This window comes from Acomys minous (assembly GCF_964271855.1).
Source record: "Acomys minous genome assembly, chromosome: 6".
Lineage (NCBI taxonomy): Eukaryota > Metazoa > Chordata > Mammalia > Rodentia > Muridae > Acomys > Acomys minous.
In genome coordinates, this window is record NC_140487.1 from 604,784 (window position 1) to 617,827 (window position 13,044).

Below are 13,044 nucleotides of genomic sequence, written 5' to 3' on the forward strand. Positions count from 1 at the left end.
AGGTCTCGACATCTATTTCTCAGCTCTTTCTAGTTCCCCCTGATGCCTTTGTTCATTAACAGATGACAAATTACATTTTTTTACTTTCCTCCAAAACCAATTTCCACTTCACTGTGTTCTGCTTGGGTGATTTGAGCTGGGCTTTGAGCTTCTGGGAAACCTCAGAGGAAGGGGACAGTTGATGCCAACCAAGTCTTGTCCTGCTCACCTTGCCCTTTCTCAGGGAGGGTCTGCTCTCCTCCTCACAAGGGAGGACCCCAGGGAGCTTGTGAAAGTCCAGGGCTGCTGAGCATGCTGACTCTACTCCCTCCTCTTCGCTTGGAGTGGGGCTCAAGGCTAGCTGAGGAGGTAAGGGTTGGGGCTCATCTCAGCAAGCCAGTCATCTTAGTTGTCCCATAAGTGCCCCAGACACTGGCTGAATGCCAGATCTAGTCACTGAATGTTGGAAAAATAAGAAATCCAGGCCTTCATCTTTAGTATGCAAGCATATCTGGGCCATACCCTGGTCCTGCCTGGTCCTGCCATAGAGAATGTGTACCTGTATAACCAGCAGCGTGAGAGTGAAGGTGTAAAGTGGTCCTTTGGACAAACGGTTGTACCTTTCTCCAGCAGGCCACTGTGGGCATGGTAGGCTGGCTGCTCTCCCACCTGAGTTCTGAGAGATGTTCCCCCAGGAAGTGCCCCAAGTTGTTCACGAAGCATTGAGCTTGCTTTCTTTTTCTCCCCTTTTGAAAAAGAGTTACATTATCTCACTGCTGCTATGGCTAGGGGTTCAGTGTGTGCTTAGGGAGTGTTGTTATAGCTGTCAGGTTGTCCATAGCTAGACTGGGGGCCTTTGAAAGGGAGCCCCTCTTGGCGTCTCTCCCTCCAGGCAGCAAGCACACAATCTTATAGTCATGAGTGACAACCCAAACTGGCCCCAAAGCTTGAGGCAAGCCACGTTTCCAGATCATGGTTCATCGAGTCCTGTGAGTGGTGCCAATGGACTGCCAGCTGAGATCCAGAGAGTAGCAGGACTAGGCTGGGTATGAGCACTTTCCAGGAGTCACCTAACACCACATCTGATGTTTTTTATTGGAGGCCAAGGTTGCTGGGAGTGAGGGCCAGGGGAGACGGCTCAACTGCAGCCATGCAGGGAGTCATGAAGAGATTGGGATTCTTCACACAACCTCAGGAAAGCAGGCTCTTGGTACTTGGGAGAATATGAGTTAACAGGAAGCGCCAGCATTGGAGGCCAAGTAGTCAATCAGAGAGCAAAACGGCAGAGAACAAAGGCCCTGAAGTGGGGGGGGGGGGGAGGAGGTCAGGGAATAAAAGCAAAGGCTGCTTTCAGGGAAGATAAAAAGGGCTGAACTTTGAAGGCCCTGGCAGCCAGTGGGAGCATCTGAACGTTAAAAAAAAAATGGATTTCTGTGCTCAAATCTTCATTCTGGAAGAGTCAATGGGTAGAGAAATATAGAGAAAGACTGATGAGGATGAGACCACTAAAATTAAGATGACAAATCATGAAGAATTATTTGTTCACCCATTTTTTTGTTTTTGTTTTTTTACATAGGAGACAGAGAAAAGAGATCTACTATGGTTGACTGTGCCCCCGCGCCCCCCACCCACCCCAGGCCCTAGAGCTCATGTTGAAACTGAATTCCCATCATGAGATAACAAGAGAGACATCAGGCAGAACATGAAAGAGATGGATGAGTCATGGGTGTGGCAGCTGGACAACTTCCAGAATGGCGGCCTGAATGCCCTTTTATTCTTCATAAATTACTCAGATTGTGATATTGAAGCATTTAAAAGGTGCGGTTAGACAAATAGATGCAGTAAATAAAAATAGTGCTACATTAGAAAAAAAAATGGAGCCGGGCGTGGTGGCTCACGCCTTTAATCCCAGCACTTGGGAGGCAGAGGCAGGCGGATCTCTGTAATTTTGAGGCCAGCCTGGTCTACAAAGTGAGTCCAGGACAGTCTAGGCTACACAGAGAAACCCTGTCTCGAAAAACCAAAACCAAAAGCAAAACCAAAAACAAAACCAAAAGCAAAAACAAAAAAAAAAAAAAAAAAAAAAAAAAAAAGGAAAAGAAAAGAAAGCTATTCAGACATGCCCAAAAGATACTTTGAAGGTAAGAGCAGCAGCCCCGTTAGCTGAATGACCAACCTAGAAGGAAAAACTAGTCACATTAGCACCATCTTTCCTACCTAGAAGTCAACGTGCTTCTCCAAGAGGAGTGCAGAGGTGACTGTGAAGGGGAGGGGAGGAATGGGGCTAAGACGCTTGTGATGAGTGTAGCTGCTCAGGCCATCAGGCTGTAGACATCCACGTGAGGGGCCGAGGGAGGGAGCTGTGGGCCCCAGCATCATCAAGTACATGGGGGCAATTTCTCCTGAAGCCAGGACTGTGAGGACCAGCAGGATTAAGCCTGTGGAATGTTCTGTGAGCCATAAGGTTTTGCACAAACGAGTCTACGGTGGAAGGAATGAAGCAGGGAACTAGGCTGGGGCTTTGCTGATGTGGACATGGGACGGGAGTTTGGGAAAGCCACAGGGTGCTGCCAGCTTATAGAAGGCTAGAAGAAAAGTCCCCAAGGACAAAGTAAGAGCAGCTATTTTTTCTCACTTTTGTTATTTTAATTTACCCCAAAGGCACTCATGTTCTCTGCATAAAGTTAGAAAATACAGGAAAGCAAGCCACCGGCAAAACCACCCGAAATCCCGCAGTGCTGAGACTGCTCGGCTTGTGTGTCTCCTCCAATAAGCCCTGGTTTGGTAGCAGTGGTGTTTTCTTAGCTCTGTATCCAGCCTTGACGCTTCGAGGAAGGAATTAAAAACCAAGAAGTGAGCTGCAGCAGCCTCTCTGGTCGGAGCTTTATATTATCACCGGGTCGGCCTTTGCTGTTGGAGTGTGCAGGGCCATATGCAGAGATGGCTCCAAATTTCCCAGGGATGAGCAACTATTTGGGAAGATGCTCTGGAGACGCTGCAAGAAGCCTGGAGCTCAACCGGAAGTTGAGACATTTCGTCTGTCTCATAGCCACCTACAGACAAGCTGCCAGAAGCTAGGGCTGGCTGCTGAAGTAGTAGGGAGAGGCAGGCAGGCTGCAAGTCCCCAGGGGTGCAAGTCCCTGGGAGCGTGCAGCATGCCCAGCGCTGCACTGGGTTCTATTTGGTCCCATAAACATGAAGGATGTAGTTCATATCCTGAAGGAATTCAGCACTCCTAGGGAAGAAAGAAAAAAAATCACCATGGAAACAAGACCAGAAGGATATCGTTAGCCAGGGTGTTGGGGGCAGACCTGGAGCCACGCTGCCTGGGTTGACTCTTGGGCCCTCTGTCTACTGGTGCATGACTTTGGGGTAGCCGCTTCGCTCTCTCTGTCTGTAATGGGTGCGTTGCAGGGGCACCTATGGTGCAATGGGGGAATCATTTGTGTTATTACAAGTGGAGCACTCTGTAAGAGTTAATTATTCACCAGAGCAGGGGAGTTTGGAGGCAAAGCAGAGCCAGCTTCTCATGTGCTGAGTAACCAGCTGGGAAGGGATGTGCCTGCTAGGCAGAGTGGAACTCAGCAGCCAAAAAAAAAAAAAAAAGGCCATCCTTCCTACTTTTACGCAACCCTCAGCTCTGGTTTGTCCCATTATGGTGTGTTATGGAGCTGAGGAATCAGAAGAGCTGTCCGCCTTGGCTGCCAAGTGCATTTCTTCTGCAGCTTGGTTACATAAGCAGTGGGGTTGCCGCATGGCCCCTGGGGCGGGGTGGGTATGGCTGAGCAGCTGGCCCAGCGGCAAAGAGCTGCTCCTGAAAAAAAAAAAAGCCTGCTGCTGGGTGTGGATCCCCAGTACCAAGGACAATGCCTTGTGCTTATGTGCCTGGGAGATTTTGATTTAAAAGGTAAGGTGCCTGTAATTCTGAAACGCAAAGAATGAACAATCTAGATAATTCAAATATTTTGATAATTGCGCTACCGTGAAATCACAAATATTTTATATTCTTGATGCATAACTTCTCTCTCATCTTGTCTCTCTCTCTCTCTCTCTCTCTCTCTCTATCTATCTATCTATATATATATATATTCCATCAGAATAGGATCATATAGTACATAATATTTGTAGTTGTCTCAGGTTTCTTACTATGGCTTTTAAATATTTTCCCGTGGTGTAATTTATGACACCTGCATTGTGCCAATGTGCCATACATTATTTAACCAACTCCTTTGGTTGAAACTTGAGAACATTTTCAATAATCTTCTCTGTTCCCATAAACAAGGCTCTCCTGCATAATCTTGCAGATAAATCTCTGCAGATATTTGCACTTATTGCCTTAGGATCATTTCTGAAAGCCGTCCTACTGGCACGCACAGCTCTGAGGCTTTTACGAGTACTGCTAGAGCTCTCCGGCTGCGCCTCCCAGGAATGGCTTTCCTACCCAAAGTCCAACAGAGGCCCAGCTAAGCCACCTGTGGAGAGCTGGGGGACAGACAGGTCACCAAGCATCTTGGAAATCCCTACACTGCTCAGCTAAAGTCATCTGAGAGTAGGGGCCCTCCACTTAGGAAAAAACGCCTCCCTGAGATTGGGCTGCGGACAAGCCTGCAGGACATTTTCTTAATTAGTAGCTGGTGGAGAAGGGCTCAGCGCATTGTGGGCGGGGCCAGCCCTAGGATGGTGGTCCTGGATTCTGTAAGAAAGCAGGCTGAGCAAGCCAGTAGGCAGCGCCCCTCCGTGGCCTCCACGGCGTTCCTGCATGGCTCCTGCCTCCAGCTCGCTGCTGGTTTGCGTTCCTGCGTTGGCTTACTTCCCTCAGAGGACTATGATTTGGGATATGTCAGCCAAATAGACCCTTTGCTCCTCAAGCTGCTCTTGGCCATGGTGTTTCCTCATAGCAGTGACAATCCTGACTGAAACAACTGCTTAGAAGAGTGGCCGGAACAAAGAAAATGGCAGAATGTTGTCAGTCTTTGGGCAGCTGGATATTTAGCTGCCCCCCTTGAAAGAGTCAGGGAAGTCCCAAAGACCAAGTAGAACTGTGTGGATAATTCCATAGAGGTGGATGGCTCGCCTCAGAAAGGGGGACTAGAAAGGACAGAATCTTCGCTGCTCAAATACCTGCCACAGCTCTCAGGGAGCCCTGGGTTGCCCTATCTATTAGACTGTGGGCTGCCTCTTCCCGCTGGCTGAGCTCCAGAAGGCAGTGCTGTGTGCTCTCTCACTACTACACATCCACCCCAGCCCGTGGGGAGAAGCGGAGCAGAGGAAATGCTTGTTGAACTGATGGGACAAATTGCACTATAACCCTAGCTCCTGTTTCACGTCCTGAGCTTCTCAGCGTTGGATGACTCTTCCTGCCCCGTTCCCACCTTCTGCTCTTCCTCAGTGCACAGTTATCATCTCTAGCCAGCCTTCCCTGAGCCCCAGTGGGGGCATCTTCTGTAGTGGGTGTTGGAGTCAGCTACACACACAAGTTACCTGAATGTTTTACCTAGTGCTTCTGAGGGGCAGACAGGCAGAATCTCCGTCACCTTGCTCCACACCTGTCATGCGGCAGCGTGCTGCATCAGGAGCAGGTACAGACAGTGTGAGGGAGGACGCTTTCAGGAAAGGGGGTTCTTTTAATGGTTCAGGCACACCCCGCAGTATTCTTCTGAGACTGGTGGCAGGCGTGAGCTACAAAGCTGCACGCTCCCCCAGAGAGGCAATAGAAGCATTTACAACCTCCCCCATCCCCACACCTTTCAAAATAGCAATCTAAAGTAGCATTGAGCACGTGGAGGCTGGAATGTGCCAGAGGCACACTGTAGGTCCAGACTCCACGGTATCTGTATCATCAAGTCCTAGGTTCAATTGTATACATTCAGTTAAGTGGCTTCCTGTGCACACTATGGCACAGATACGATTGTGTGTAACAGCAAAGACTCGTTTGTTTGTAACAGGCTCTAGCATCCAGGACTTTTTCTTTGTTTCAGGCTCTCCTGTCACTCAGATTGACCCGAAACTCACTATGTTATAGATGCTGACCTTGAACTCCTGATCCCCCTGCCTCCACCTCCCAAGTGCTGGGATTATAGGTGTGTGCCATCACGCCTGACAGGACTTTCAATATATGCTATGAGTTCCCCTAGTGAGTTTTAGAGAGGATTTAATTAACTCTAATTTGATTCAAAGGAGCTGGCCTCCGGAGACAGGAGTTTATGAGATAAGGGGAGAGACTCCACTGGAGTGACACCTGCCAAAGAAGCAAGGCGGACAGGCACGCCTGGAATCCTCTTCCACGGTTACGGAAGCAGCACTTCTGCATTAATAAGAAATGCATTTTTATTGATGGTAGACTTAATTACTGATGGTAAATTTGCCCTTTTGGGCGAGGAGGTGTTAACCCTTACTGTACTGGTGGAGGGAGCCAGCTGCAGGCAACTCCTCAAGGCGGTTGATGCTTTTCTCATACTCAGAGTGAGAAGGGAGGGGCTCACAGGTGCCAATGGATTCACCCACGCTTGTCCCCATTTTGGATCTCAGACCGTCTGAGAAGTCAGGGCTTTTCTACTGTCCCAGCCAGTCTTACTCTGGCTATGCTGTGGAAGTTCCTGGGATCCTGGTCTCAGTCTAGCCCAATAAGACCAGAATGCCTGGGCTTGGTGCTAAGCATCAGAGGCTTAAAACCGCTCCAGGTGTTCCAGTGGACAGGTCTTGGCCCCGCAGGTGTCATCTCAAGGCCTCTAAACTCACAGACAACTGCTGACCCAGTGACAGAGGGACCCAGTCAGAAGTCTCTTAAAATCACTGGGGCCTTTAAGGACAGATGTTGCCTGATGTTTGGTGCATCATTTAAGGCAGAGGCCCTGGCTTGCTTATTAGTCTGTATCCCTTTAAAGCATCCTAGCAGTCCAAATGCAGGCAGTGTTGAGAATTAAAGTCTAGAGGCTCAGATCAAATTGCCAGCCCATCCCAACTGATCAGGACAGAGTTCGTTTCGGGTGATGTGGCCCACCCTCTGTGGGATCCCACTGAGTTGTAGGGAGTGAGAATGAAGGAACTAGCCATCAACACTTTGTAGCCCAGTTTGCCCAGATGCCAAGTGCTCAAAAGAAGTCATCCCACTCTTAATCCAATTCAGTGTTTCCAGCAAATTCACAGAAACATTTATCTGGCATACTATTTCTTTGTAGGAAAAACAAAAACAAAAATAAAAACAAAAACAAAACAAAACAAAAAAAGTACACTTTAATCTTTGCCCATAAAAATAACTTTTAAAAAACTGTCACAAGTGGCTCCACATGAATGAATCTCACCATAGTGACAAAGACAAGCTAGGATACAGAAAATCAAATCTGGAGCCTTTTATAGTGGGTTGGTGACACTCTGGCTCTGTACACAGAGGGACAAGAAGCAGTGAAGGGGAAAACAGGTGAATTTTAACAATCAAGGTGTGATGGAGACCTGGCAAAGAGCAGGCCAAGAGCTGTGAGGAAGGCTGACTGGAGGGCTCGGAGGTTGAGACAGAGTAGCTTAGGCTGTTTCTTCCCAGCCTTGTCCCACTCCTTCCCTAACTGACCTTGGCCTGGCTTGCATGCACCTCTTTCTCTCTCTCTCTCTCCCATCCTCCCCTGCCTCTCTCTTTCTGAAGAGCCTGGGAGGGCCCTGTTCATCCTCTGAATAGGGTAGCATCGGACTCATTGGGGGATTGGGATTAAAATAAAAAATCTTTCTAAGCAGAAGACCTCCCACATAGGAAGAGGAGAAAGTAAAGAGCTTATTGACTAAGAAAAACTCAACAGTGTGAGGCACAGTGCTGCCAGCCCACTTAGGCATGGACAGCTGGGAGTCCCACCTTCAGCAGAGCCCAGCAGATCCACCCACAAGTGGGATCAGCACATTTTCACATGTTCTTAGGACCACCAGGAAGGAGTCCTCAGGCTGCACCTGTCAGCATTTGTCACATGGTGCATCCCAGAGCGCTCTGGTCATGAGGGTGGGCTTCGGGTAGCTGTGTGTGTTTCCTAATTGCACTTCCCCCTTGCCCTGCTAAAGGTTCAAACTCAGGATGTCACACATGCTAAGAAAGTTCTCCATCATTGGTCCACACCTCGAACCCCAGCCAATAAGCTTCCTATCTCCTTGGTCCATACTGAGTTCCTCTTTCACCCTAAAACTAGGAGTTGGGGTGCCATCTTGCTTGGTGATTACATTCAGAGGGAATAATCTCCAGGTCTATGGAAAAGAGACTCAGGTAGGTGCTAGAAAGGGACTTACTGAGCATTCTCTCTCTCTCTCTCTCTCTCTCTCTCTCTCTCTCTCTCTCTCTCTCTGTGTGTGTGTGTGTGTGTGTGTGTGTGTGTGTGTGTGTGAGTGTGTGTGTGTGTGTGTGTGTGTGATGCACATTTGTGCACATGTGTGTAGGGGCAGAGGTTGATGTTGGATGTCTTCCACCATCATCCCCAACTTTTCTTTTTGCAAAAGGACCAATCACTCACTGAATCTACAGTCCCCAGTTTCAGCTAGATTGGCTTGCTCGTGAGCCTCAGGGGTCTACTTTTCTCTACACCCATCCAGCACTGGGGTCACAGGTGTGCACTGACATGCTGGTCTTTTATGTGGGTGCTGGGGGTCTGAACTTGGGCCCTCACATTTGTGCAGCAAGCATTTTCCCACGGAACCATCTCCCCAGCTCCTTACTGAATCTTTAAACAAACATGTACATATTTCGAAGAGTTGGCAAGAACAGAAAAAAAGTGTTTTCTGTTTGCTTATTTGCCTCACTTTGTAGCCCAGGTTAGCCCTCCAGGTCTCTGTCCTCCTGCCTCAGCCTCCTATGTGCTGGGGTTACAAGCGTGTGCCACCACACTTGCTTCTTCCATTATTTAAGACTCTTATTTTTTCATGCGCATTTGTTCTTACAGAATTCAGCTTTGGCCTTCATGCAGTCCCTGCCAGAGAAGGATAGGAATGTTTGGCCCCAGGGCAGTGGTTGGCTGGCCTGGCCAGAATACAAAATCCAAGGAGCAGAGTTAAGCTGAATCTGATCTAGAAAACTTGGGAGGTGGCAAGGGAAACTTTGAGGTGCCCTGGGGAGCTTGGATGGTTTCAGGATTTTCCCGAGTTATTAAGAGTGATGAAGGGACCACCCCACCACAGTCAGCCCCTCAGACCTCGGCAAGAGATTTCCTGCTCTTTTGCATCTGCCCTGGGGTCGCATTGCTGCTCACTACCCCTCATGCATACTCCGGGTGTCACCTCTCTGCTCCCTGTCTGGCAGAGGATGCTAGCCCGGCCTACGGCTTTCTGCTGCGGCCTCTTCCTCCCGGCCCTCCCCAGCACAGCTCACGGCTTCTGCTCTACTCCAATTAGACTCTAACCCACTAGAAGCCACAGCCAATTCTGCGAAAAGTTCAAATCTTTAGGGACTTCAAAGATTAACCTTTGTTGTTAAGTGTTCTCAAAAGGAAAAAAGAGAAATGAAAGAAGGAATTGGAGAGTGGGGGCAGGGCAGGGTAGCGGAGCGCGGCGCCCGAATTGGAGAGTGGGGGCAGGGCAGGGCAGCGGAGCGCGGCGCCCGAATTGGAGAGTGGGGGCAGGGCAGGGCAGCGGAGCGCGGCGCCAACGGTTTGATCGTCACACATTCCGGGCATTCACATCTCAAACCATCATGGCAGAGCCAACTAGCAAGGGACAAAAAGCAATGCTTAGATACGTGCAGGGTGAGCCGACAGGCCCAAGGGGACCCTGGGTGCCTCTGGGTGGGCTGAGGCTATGGGCGGTAAGACTCTGTACTGAGATGCCGGGCAGGGGCAGCTTTGTGCTGGCAAATTCCAAGCAGCGCTTTGAGGTATTGGTGTGTGTTTGTGAACATGCGGCATGTGCCTGCTGCTTACTTGCTTTCTCTCTCTCTGTGCATACACAGGCTCCTGTGCACACCCAGACTCCTGTGGGAGGCCAGAGGACAACCTTGAGGAGTCAGATTTCCACCTTGTAGGTGTTAGGGAATGAACTCATGTGGCTCGCTGTCTTCACAGGTTGAGCCATCTCGCTGACCCCCCCCCCCCGTTCATTTCCGTTAGGGAACTGAGAGTGTGGTCCCATGATTCTGCACGTCCATTGTTTGAGGATCAGATGTGGCCTCTCAGCTGCTGCTCCAGCGCAATTCCTGCTTGCTTGCTGCCACGCTCCCAACCGTGACAGTCATAAACTCACCCTCTGAACCCGTAAGCAAGCCCCGGCTACATAATTTATTTGATAATTTCCCTTGGTCACGGTGTTGCTTCACAACACTAGAAAGGTAACTGAGACACTCATGGATCCCCCAGGGCTCTATCTGTGTCTGAGGGTCCCACATAGACATGTTCCCACATGATATGCAGAAAGGAAGAAGTCTCCACCAGATTGTGCCTGGGGTGCTGGGGCCAAGGCCAAGCGAGCAGTTCTGTGGTTCTAGGCAGTGTCAGGAGAAGGACACTGAAGCTGGGGTGACAGGCGACAGAGCGTGCTCCTATCCGCTCCCTTCCCACACTCCATGGCCTGAGGACTGTGCCTTATGCATTGCTTTCTCTCTTTAACCGGAGCCCGGCAAGTCAGAGCCAGAAGTAACTTCCCTTGGTCACACCCTTTATATAGCAGGCCTCTTTGCCTAGAGTGCCTCTGTGCATCTTTCAAGGCGTCACCTCCTGGGGGAAACCTCCAATTTCTCTGGGTGAAGAGGGGTCCTGTTGGGGCTCCATGTGCCCCAGACATACCTCAATGATAGAACTTGCCACATCCTACTCTAAGCCCCACCCCCTTTCTCACTCAGTAGACTGAGAAGTCTGAGGGAGTGGCCTGCATACTTCCCCCCACATTTCCACCTCCTAGTGCAGAAGGTGAGCTTGTAACATGATGCGTGTTGGGGAGGAGCACTCCACACTGTCATGGCATCTCTTTACTCACCAAGCATGCTTTTGCATTTATTGTCTTGTTAGCATCTCGGCTCAGCGAGAGAGGCAAGCATTGCTATCTGCACTTCCTTGGTGGATGCCGACACTGGACTGGAGAAGATGTTTCCAAGCTTCTTGGTCTCCTGTTGCCATATCCTTCTGGCCTTTCTCTAGTCAGGTGCCTATAGGTGCATAGAAACCAAAGCCAAGGGGCTATGAGCTGGGCCAAGCTGGCTCAGATGATCTTTGACTTTAGTAAAGCTAACATCCCAAGAAGGGGGCCGGGCCAGATGACTCAGGTGCTTGCTGCTAAGCCTGATGACCCGAGTTCAAGTCTAGAACTCAACTGACAGGAGAGAACGGAATCCCACAAGAGCTGTCTTCTGACTCACACACACACACACACACACACACACACACACATACACAGAGTCTCTCTGTCTCTGTCTGTCTCTCCCCCTCCCTCCCCCTCCCCTTCTCCCTCCCCCTCCCCCTTCCCCCCCCCCTCTCTGTATGTGATAACTTTGCAGAAAATGGATAGAGGGGACCAGGACATGGGCTTGGCATCCGGTTGCTTTGTGATGTCCTTGGCTTGGCTCCACTATCTCCTCTTTATACTTTGGTCTGGGGGTCTAGTCTACAATCCCATTAGTAAATACAGTAGTTAATATTCTGCAGAAATCATAGGGGTGCATATTCACATTAACATACATATAAGGACAGTTATGAATAAAAATTGGCTCTGTGGTTATAGTGGCTGACAGGTTCAGCCTCTGCAGGGGACACAGAAGGGCAGATGTTGCAGGTTGAAGTTTTCTGCAGAATTTTCTCTTGCTTAAGGAGGGTCACGGTTGCTTTGTTTTGTTTTTTCATTTGTTGGCTCATTTGTTCCGTTCAGATTGGATGAAGCCCACCCACATTGTAAGGGACAAGCTGCTCGCTTAAAGCCCACAGACTGAAATGGGAACCTCACCAACCCTCTCTACGAAAACACTCAGAGTAATGTTTGACCAACTGTCTGGACACTATGGCCAAATGAAATTAGCCACTGTAGTAAAGGGTCCCTGGGCTCTTTCCAGGACCCGGGGAATCCAAACACTGCTCCAGCTGTCCTAGACATCAGCACAAGGCAACAGAGATGGCTGTGTGGTGGGTGTGTTGATGAGCAGACTGATAGAAAGTTACTGGCAACAGCATCTTACTGCCTGTTCAGCGCATCAAAGGCTGAGGCAGGAAGATCACTAGAAGTTTGAGGTCAGCTTGTTCTACAGTGTCCTCCAAGCTAGCCTGGACAATACAGTGAGACCTTATCAGAAAAACGAAATAAAATCCTTACTGGCAACTGGTAGCTTTTCTTTTCTTTTAAATTTTATTTATTTATGTGTTATGTATACAGTGTTCTGCTTGCATGTGCATGCTTGCACACCAGAAGAGGGCACCAGATCTCTTTATAGATGTTTGTGAGCCACCATGTGGTTGCCGAGAATCAAACTGAGGACCTTTGGAAGAGCAGGCAGTGCTCTCAACCTCTGAGCCATCTCTCTAGCCCCAACTTTTCATTTAATGAAAATGAATCTTTATTATTATTATTTTTAAAGACAGAACTGTTTCTCTGACTCCTTACATTTTTCAGCTGAGGAAATGGCCCAGAGAAATGTGTCTTCCTCAAGGCCCATCTGGATGGAGAGTCTTCCCTCTCTGCCTTCATTGTTGGCACCAACACAGCCGTCAGAGAGGTTTACACTCAAGCAGGTGAGACTGAGCTGCAGGAGCACCTGACTGTAAACACAGTGGCTCCACCCCTCCTGCGGCAGTGTGCTCACACAGAGCTCAGAGGACTTTCAGATTCTGCCTGGTGTGTGGCTTCTGGCTCCAGAGGTGGAGGTGGGGTGACAGTGAGAGCAGAGAGAGACAGAGAGACAGAGAGATAGAGAGACAGAGAGAGACATACAGACACAGAGTAATGTTCGGTGCCAGCTCTTAATGTGTTTTGGATGAGAAGAAACTGTCACACATTTCTTTCAGGTCACATAACCTCCAACTAATAGAAGGTGGCAGTAAGGGATGAACAGGAAGTTTTGACACAGTAACTTGTCCTCGTCACTGGGGTCCCAACACTGCTGTTTCTCTAATCTTTGAACCAAATGAA

General features: G+C 49.3%; 1 long non-coding RNA gene across 2 annotated transcripts; it reads left to right on the top strand.

Annotated features, from left to right (window-relative positions):
* Positions 1-9,616: 9,616 nt before the first annotated feature.
* On the top strand, positions 9,617-12,221 carry LOC311599716. 2 transcript variants are annotated; one of them, XR_014779977.1, is made up of 6 exons: positions 9,617-9,686; positions 9,890-9,957; positions 10,047-10,190; positions 10,778-10,841; positions 10,941-11,073; positions 11,794-12,221. It is a non-coding gene; the product is annotated as an uncharacterized lncRNA (long non-coding RNA). The 2 variants fall into 2 exon arrangements; XR_014779978.1 differs by lacking the exon at positions 10,778-10,841.
* Positions 12,222-13,044: the final 823 nt, after the last annotated feature.